Below are 9,041 nucleotides of genomic sequence, written 5' to 3' on the forward strand. Positions count from 1 at the left end.
TCTGCACAGTTTGCACAGCACTTGCGGTGTAACTGTTTCTGCCGTGTTGGCCGCTGTGGTTTCAGGTGCTGCTACAGTAGATGCAAGGCATTTCCAGTGGTCTGTATGGGATGAGTTATGTGTCATTAAGTTTGAGTAAACACATTTGCAAATTTGTGTGTATCCCACATGTTGTCCTCGGGTCAAATTGACCTGTTTTCCTATGTCAATGTTCTTCTTAACTACCCAATTGTGATTACCCAAAAATAACATGGTTGATTCCACACAACTCTCTTTTTGCAAGTACAGCTCTCTAATTTCGTTAATTTTGTCTGTCTTATTACATTTTATAGCATTAAAAAAAAACACTGAAGTGGTTTTGAAATAGTATTGAGTAAAAGTTGACTTGTTCCAGTCTGTGCATCAACATCCGTTCTTTTAATTTGAGACTAAATAATTCCTAATTTGTGCGTTTCTAACTCAAACATTAGGTATAATAACCTATAAATGAGGTTTGTTGACCATAAAATTCCAAAAATAGCTGTAAAACTAAAGTTAATAAGTTAGTGTTACATAGTGTTGAAAACGTCAAAAAAGTGACAAACGTTGAAAAATGCGTCAAAAGTGTTGAAAAAGGGACAAAAACGTAAGAAAAAGTTAAAAACATCAATTAAAAAGTTTCAACAAAAGTGTTGATTTTCCATTTTGATGAGAAGACAACACAAGGGGTGAATGTGCAATCTGTAAATATGAAACACATTTCACAAATACAAAAATAAAGTTTGCAAACTCACAGAAATGCTTTGCAAATACCAAACGGATCTGCAAATAAACAAAAAAAACACAGACCTGTGCATTACACACGGCCAGTGATGGGAGTAGTATTCAGATCCTACTAACACCACACTGTAGAAATACTCTGTTACGAGTAAAAGTCCTGCTTTGAAAATGTTGCTGAGGTAAAAGTATGTAAGGGAAATGTACTTAAAGTAGCAAAACTAAAAGTACTCAATGCTGAAAAAACCTTCACAAACTCCACAAACTGGAAACAATCCAAAGTGTTCTGTTTTTAATCGGCTAATCTTTTCAGCTGGACTTGTGGGCCGTTATATCGTTGGGTAGTTTAGTTCATAATAAAACATCATATTTTAGAATATACCTGTGTTTTGTGTGCAAACATCTTAATTTGTAAAGTAACTGAAGCTGTCAGATTAACGTAGTGGAGTAAAAGGTCCAGTATTTCTCTCTGAGATGTACTTTTTTACATCCACCCCTGCACACATCTCCAAATAAATGAAAAGCATTTGTGAACATCATCCCAACATTTGCAACTTTCAAATGGATATTTGTGAATCCAGTTTTTAATCTGTGAATCGATGAGGCATATGTGGATCTCAATTCCCTATCTCAATTCTACCCGTGCGAATCTGCAGTGTACGTACACAGAGTTTTGAGACCAACATTTCTGGATTAAGCACTGCTATGCGAGCACACATTTGAAACCTCCACAACACAACAGGCTTCGGCTTGACTTGAGACAGGATTTGCAGAAAGGCATTAAAGAAGCTGAGTGTTTCCTAATTTTTTGTTGTTGAAGATGCTCCTGGTAAACAGGAAGCTCTTATCCTGCAGCCTCCATGTTGTGTACATAGCTGAGAGGCCTGTAAAAGCACATGGCGTCACACAAAACGCTTGGCCCCGCTTTTTGTGCGTCCCTGGACAGATGACTAACAGCCTACAGTGAGTCATCCATTGAACCGCAGAAGTACACATGCACGCTTCCATGTACTGTGCACACACGTTTTTTTTTTGTTTGTTTTTTAAACGCCGTAGCACACGTGCACTGGCATCGTAGACAAAACACATGTGCCATTGCCTAATTACACCGCATCAGCAGAAAGTGACAAACCGTTGTGCCGTGTGTTGTGGGAGTGGGATGCTGGGTGTGCACCGTTCATGTTCACACAGAGACGTGCTGTTCTACATACGTAGAGAACATCTGGAAGCACTGCAGTCCCACCGCTGGGTTTTTGAGGATTGCCTGGAGACGTGGTTTTCAAACAATGCAGCCATATGGGTCTGAGTATAGCCAAGAACAGGCTGGTGTCTGGGAACGGGCGCTCCTGCTGGTCACCCTGTACGTCTCGGACCAGACACATGTTACACTTTGTTAAGGGGGCCTTGAAATCCCATTCACAATTCATGAAACTGAAACTAGGATTTTCAAAGTGGGGAGATTTCTGTAATGACATTGCATTTTTTCCCCAGTGATTTAAGTGTGCTTTTAAACGTGGGGGGGAGGGGGGAGTAGCTCAACAGCAACAACTTAAACCAGAATGGGCAGGAACACATTAAGAGTCAAACAATGGGACAGTCACAAAGTACTCATTGAATTAGTTAAAAGACAGTTTCATAAACAGCTGTGTTACACTTTTATGCAAAAAACATCCTTATGCTGATCTTTAGATCTCAAAAGAAGTTAAAAGCAAACAAACACAGTTAGTATAGTAATATTTAAAGTGCTTAGATTTTCTCACATTGTCACACATATATAAATTGGAAAACATCACTATACATGGCTTTTACACAGTTTACAATAGGCCAGTTAACATGTTAATATGTGGATATATTCACCATGTTTTCACATCTATCTTCCAACTTTTCCTCCAGCATGACATCTGTTTGTGGAAGATTATCTTTGCACAGCATGGTCAACACTTATTTGAATGGGAAGCATGTGTCTGAAGAATCCCGATTAGATAAGCCTGGCAGGGGATTATTTCTGGCAGATTTCACTTATATATATATATAATATATAATCTTTCATTCCTTCCTCCCTATATCTCTTTCTTCCTTCCTTCCTTGGTTTAAATGCACAAAGAATCTCTGTGCAGTAAGGCGGGCGGGGCGGGGGGGAGCATTGCCCGGATATCACAAGAATTGGCACATGGTAGCAGAGAATCTGACCCTCAGGGACCCATTTGCATTTGGTTCATTTTAGTAAGTTTTGACATTTTGTGATTCTTTAAGCCAACTGGATGGAACTATCATATGAGCATGACAGGACATGTAACTGTACAGACTGGCATAAATACAGGGGGGAATGGGGGGGGGGGTAGGATATTGGATACATTAGAAGCTCATGTTTTGTGAGAGATCTGGGGGCTAAGATAATCAATCTCCTCACACCCACACTCTTTAGATCTCCATTTTAAGGCCATCACATGCACGCATCACAACCCCAAAACCACAGGGCAACACACACACTCAACAGCCCTTTCACCATTCTGCCCACTGGACGCAGGTCCAGGACCCTGTGGTGCAAGACAGCTCGCTATGGCAAAAGCCTGGTGCCTGCAGCCATAGCAGCCCTAAACAAGAGAGATCAATCACCGCCACTTTGTCTGTGTTGTCTGTCTGTCATTCATTTGCATGTCATTCTGTTACATTTGTACTCTTTTGTCTCTGTAAGCGTGCTGTGTACATAACGCATAAAGTCTAAAAAGAAAGTACTGTGACATGTGTCACAATATCCCATGCTGAATCCCATGCCATTATGAATCAATAGTTATTCTGCTTTTTACTTAACACCTGCTTGCAACTGTTTTTGTTCATAACGTTAATTCATCCATTGTATTTAACTGGTAATTGTAAGGAAGCTGATGAGTACATCATGCCAATAGAAGAGCTTAATGTTAGGTCATCTGTGCCACACTAATTAAATCACATTGTTAAATAAAACAAACATTCCTGGAAATTGAGAGGCTGTCCTTTTTATCAGTAGGGTTGTAGGGTGAATGCAGAGCGACACTGTTTGGAAAGACTTCCCAGGCACGGAGATCAGTAATGATTTGACCAATGGAGAGGAGAAAACAATGAAAAATCCGCCCTCTCTGTGTAATGACACTGCCGGTGCTTCTCCATTCAGTCTGATGGGCTCCTCTCCCGTCATCATTCTGCTGACCTACCCATCTATCGCCACTCCCACATCTAAATTCCTCTTCTGTTTCCTGCCATTCTCCCTGTGCGTGATGTTTCCTAACAGCCAGGAATCCACCCTGCCCTGCAAGTGCAGAAGTGTGCAGACAGACCCGGCGATGACCCCAAACCAGCGGAAAGACAAACATGGAACTGTTGTTATACTCACCCTTAACCTCGTTGCTTGTGCTATCTCGATCCCCTGGCCTCCACGTCTTTTACATAAGACCGTGTGAATCAGGACAGACCCAAACAAGTGATTCCGCACCATAATAACGGAGTAGCGCCAGAGTCCTGTTTCTCACCAAGGGAGCAGGGTGGAAAGAGCCAATCAGGAAGACAAAATGGAGGTGACAACATACAAATGCTAGACCTCTGTAGAATTCTCTGGCGCAGGTGCCACCATTGGCACGCGGTATCTCAACCACCGGCACACTAGCAATGCATAATATTAAATAACAACAACAAAAAGGGGGTTTATTTTGGAAATGTTGTAATGTAATGTTGCTCATTTGCATGCCAAATGAGCCCTTCACAGACATTAGCAAGAGCACAGCCTATTTGCAGTTGAAGTTTATACTTCAAGTTTATATCTCTTTAAGAGAATAGCGTGTGTGTGTGGGGAGTGCGTGGTAGAGCGAGTGAGAGAGTGCTGACTCTGGAGGCATAGTGGGAGAAACAAAGTGTCACCCCTTAAGGTTGTGCGTTGACCGGCCTCCCGATGGAGAGCCACCATCGTAATGCCACCCCCCCACCCTGTCAGACACATGCTAATCCTAGTGGACGGGAAATTGAAAACTGCGTCAGTCTTAAACTAGCAAAGACACTTGCGTCGAGCTTTGTGCTGTGCTGCCCCTTACGTGGAAGTTACTTCCCCCCTTACGTTCAACCAACTTGTAGTGATACAGTCTCTTTCTCCCTGTAGTGCAGGCCAAAGGTTTGGACACATCTTCTCATTCAATGCGTTTCCTTTATTTTCATGACTATATACATTGTAGATTATCACTTTAGGCATCAAAACTATGAATGAACACATGTGGAATTAACAAAAAAGTGTGAAATAACTGAAAACATGTCTTATATTCTAGTTTCTTCAAAGTAGCCACCCTTTTCTTTTTTGATAGCGCTGCAAACTCTCGGTGTTCTCTCAATGAGCTCCATGAGGTAGTCACCTGGAATGGTGTGCCTTGTCAGGGTTAATTAGTGGAATTCCTTGCCTTATTAATGGGGTTGGGACCATCAGTTGTGTTGTGCAGAAGTCAGGTTGATACACAGCCGACAGCCCTATTGGACAACTGTTAGAATTCATATTATGGAAAGAACCAATCAGCTAAGTAAAGAGAAACGAGTGGCCATCAGTACTTTAAGAAATGAAGGTCAGTCGGTCCGGAAAATTGCAAAAAACTTTGAATGTGTCCCCAAGTGCAGTCGTAAAAACCATCAAGCGCTGCATCGAAACTGGCTCACATGAGGACCGCCCCAGGAAAGGAAGATCAAGAGTCACCTCTGCTGCTGAGGATAAGTTCATCTGAGTCACCAGCCTCAGAAATCCCAAGTTAACAGCAGCTCAGATTAGAGACCAAATGAATACCACACAGAGTTCTGGCAGCAGACACATCTCCAGAACAACTGTTAAGAGGAGACTGCGCAAATCAGGCCTTCATGGTCAAATAGCAGCTAGGAAACCACTGCTAAGGAGAGGCAACAAGCAGAAGAGATTTGTTTGGGCCAAGAAACACAAGGAATGGACATTAGACCAGATCTGGGCTTTGGTCCGATGAGTCCAAGTTTGAGATCTTCGGTTCCAACCGCTGTGTCTTTGTGTGACGGAGAAAAGCCACAGCCAAGCGTTGTGCTGTGACATGTAGTTGCATTTTTCCATAGATGCACATCAGGCTATGACACCGTAAGGTCCGTGTCCCGTTTAGCCCCAATGTTGTTTTAAACGCAGAAGCATACACTCACCGGCCACTTTATTATGGTACAATGTCAACTGCTCTTTAAACATTTAAATTTCTAAGCAGCCAATCAACATGGGGGCAACTCAGTGCATTTAGCATGTAGACATGGTCAAGGAATCTCCGCAGTTAAAAAACCGAGCACCCATTGGGGGAAGAAAGGTGATTGAGGACTTTGAACGGGGCATGATTGTTGGTGCCAGAAGGGCGGTCTGAGTTTCAGAAACTGCTAATCTACTGATTTTCACCAAAAATCTCTAGGGTTTACAGAGAATGGTCCGAAAAAGAAAAAACATTCCAGTGAGCGGCAGTTCTGGGGGCGGAAATGCCTTGTTGATGCCAAGGTCAGAGAGAATGGCCAGACGGGTTCGAGCTGATGAAGGGAAACAGTGATCAAATAACCACCCTTACAACAAGGTGGGCAGAAGAGCATCTCTGAACGCACAGTAACGCGAACTTTGAGGCAGATGGCTACAGCACAGAAGACCACATCGGGTGCCACTCCTTTCAGCAAAGAACAGAAACGAGACTACAATTTGCACAAGCTCACAAAATTGGACAATAAAAGATTGGAAACGTTGCCTGGTCTGAGAGCCCTGATTTCTGCTGCGCCCGTCGGATGGTGGGGTCAGATTTGGCGTCTACAAATGAAAGCATGGATCCATCCTGCCTTGTATCAAGGGTTTCCCGGCTGGTGGTGGTGGTGTTGTGACGCCCCAGAAATTGGTGTGTCACATAATGTATTTTATTTGGATGTTTTGCATAGTAGTATATGATGTATTGTTTTATGAGAGCCCCCAGTTTTTACGTTTGGTGTAAATTTATTTTGTAAGTTTTTATACCAAAGTTCACCACAAGGGGGCCGGGGCCCTCCCAGTGAGAGGGCCCTATTGATTCTGCCTCTCGTCTTCAGTTGCAGAAGCGAGAGGAAGGGAAACACACTACATGTTCCCGGTCTCATCATTTCCTGTTCTTTTCAGTTAGTTGCAGATAAAAACACACATTGTGGCCGAAAAAGGGGTCAACACTGATAGAAAGGGCTTTTCCGTTTTTGGGAAACTGGGGAAAGAGTGTAATTATGAGTTGTTTAGAGAAACAAAAAGTAACGTGGTCGGAATGCTAACGCTAAACCCGTAAGCTAGCTGCACTCCTGAAGTGTCACAGTGGGTTATTTTCCGTTTTGAGGCTCCTTTGTTATTTCAAGTAATGTTAAATGTTGTTTCAGCGAGTGTGTATTTGAAAGATTGTGAAGATGTATGGAGTTACTGTTATCTGTGTAAAGTTCACCCCAGCTGTCCCATTTTGTTAATAATTAACAGCATTTGCTAATCTTTTAGCGCCCAACTTGGTGTTAGGATCTAGTGGCAACAAGTAACGTTGTAGTTATCTGCTTAGTACAGCATCAAATCTGTAAGCAGCAGACAAGAGAAAACTGAGTTTGAGTTATGTGTGATGATACTAACTTAAAGATTTTTCCGTTGAGGAAAAATTTGGGTGAATTGAGAATCCCTTGGGGAAGACATGTTTTATGAAAAATAGTCTGGCGAAGCGAGAAAAGGGAAAACACACTACATGTTGCCGGTCTCATCATTTTCCTGTTCTTTTCAGAACAACATTTTAATCTGACCACAGGCCTCACGCCCGGGGCCTGTTACAGATTCTTGGGGGCTCGTGCCGGGATTGGCTCTTCATGCTCTGAGACGCTGATCCTTAAACCGTGATTGAGAGGCTGAGCTGGTGGTGCAGTGCCTAGTGCTGGAGGTGAGCAGCTGCTGTCCGTGGAGAAGTGCAACCCACTGGGAGGAGGTGTAGCTGAAGCTGGTGCTGAGGGACCTGCTGTAAAGGACTGGAGAAGACGTTGTGATGGCCGACAAGGAGAGGAAGAGCCTGGTGTGGGACATCAGGAAGAGCCTGCTTTTACTGTCGCCTAATGAACTTTTCCAGATCGCTACTAATGTGGGCCCAGTTCCAGACAAGGATTCATCAGAGCTTTCTAGTGAGGATGCAGAGGGGTGCTTTGAATACATCCATGCTCGAATGTACAGTAAGAACCTTTTAGACACTGAGGACAGAGGGTTGGGGGAATTGTTAGCACTAAAAGATGAGGTGGACGAGATTGTACAGTCTCGGGGTGTTACCGTTCCTCCTGTCGAGTTAGCCCATCCAGCCACAGCAAATGAACCATTGATTGAACCAGTAAGTGTAACCACTACTGCCACCGTGAACACACAGCCAGTCATTGACACAACCAATGCTGCTACACTTAGCAATGCTAATGTGTTACCAGAAAATGTACAGCAAATGCTTTTGAACTATGATGATTTGAGTAAGAAACTCCTCCAGTTTGTGAATATGCCCACACCACAGGCCACACCACAACCTAAATTGCACAACCTTTTCCAGTGAACAGTGCACCACTACACAGTAGAACACAGCCAGATGCTGCCATATACCAGCCACCAGAAAAGGGGTTGTCCCTAAAAGATCTCCCCTACATTCAGCGCCGTGAATTTAAGGTACAGGGAGGCCAAATTGGGGATCACTCATCTGATATTAGTTACAACAGTGTGTGTAGGCAGATGGAAGAGGGAGTCAAAGATAACTTCACTGATTCAGAGGTAGTGAGAGGTGTGCTCAGGATCATAAAACCAGGGGATTTCAAGGACATGCTTGTTAATAAGGAAGATATGACGGTAGCCGAGCTCAGGGGCTTTTTGCAGTCACACTTGGGGGAAAGAAATAGCACAGAACTATTTCAAGAGCTAATGTGCGCAAAACAAAGCGAGCATGAGACCCCTCAGCAATTCCTCTATCGGGCTATTGGACTGAAGCAAAGAATCCTGTTCTCATCAAAACAAACGGAAGCTGGGATTAAGTACAGCCCAGACACAGTCCAAGATGTCTTTCTGCACACCGTATATCAAGGGATAGGACACAAACACAATGACATCCGCAGGGAGTTGAAACCCTTACTTTCAGATCACACGGTGACAGATGAGACAATCTTGAAGCACGTCATGAAAATCACAAGTGATGAAAGTGAAAGACAGCGTAGGTTGGGCCCTACACAACGCCAGAAACATGCCGCTGCACACAGTGCTCAAGTTGAGAATGGAATCGTGGAAC

Source organism: Etheostoma spectabile, chromosome 7 (genome assembly GCF_008692095.1).
Source record: "Etheostoma spectabile isolate EspeVRDwgs_2016 chromosome 7, UIUC_Espe_1.0, whole genome shotgun sequence".
NCBI lineage: Eukaryota > Metazoa > Chordata > Actinopteri > Perciformes > Percidae > Etheostoma > Etheostoma spectabile.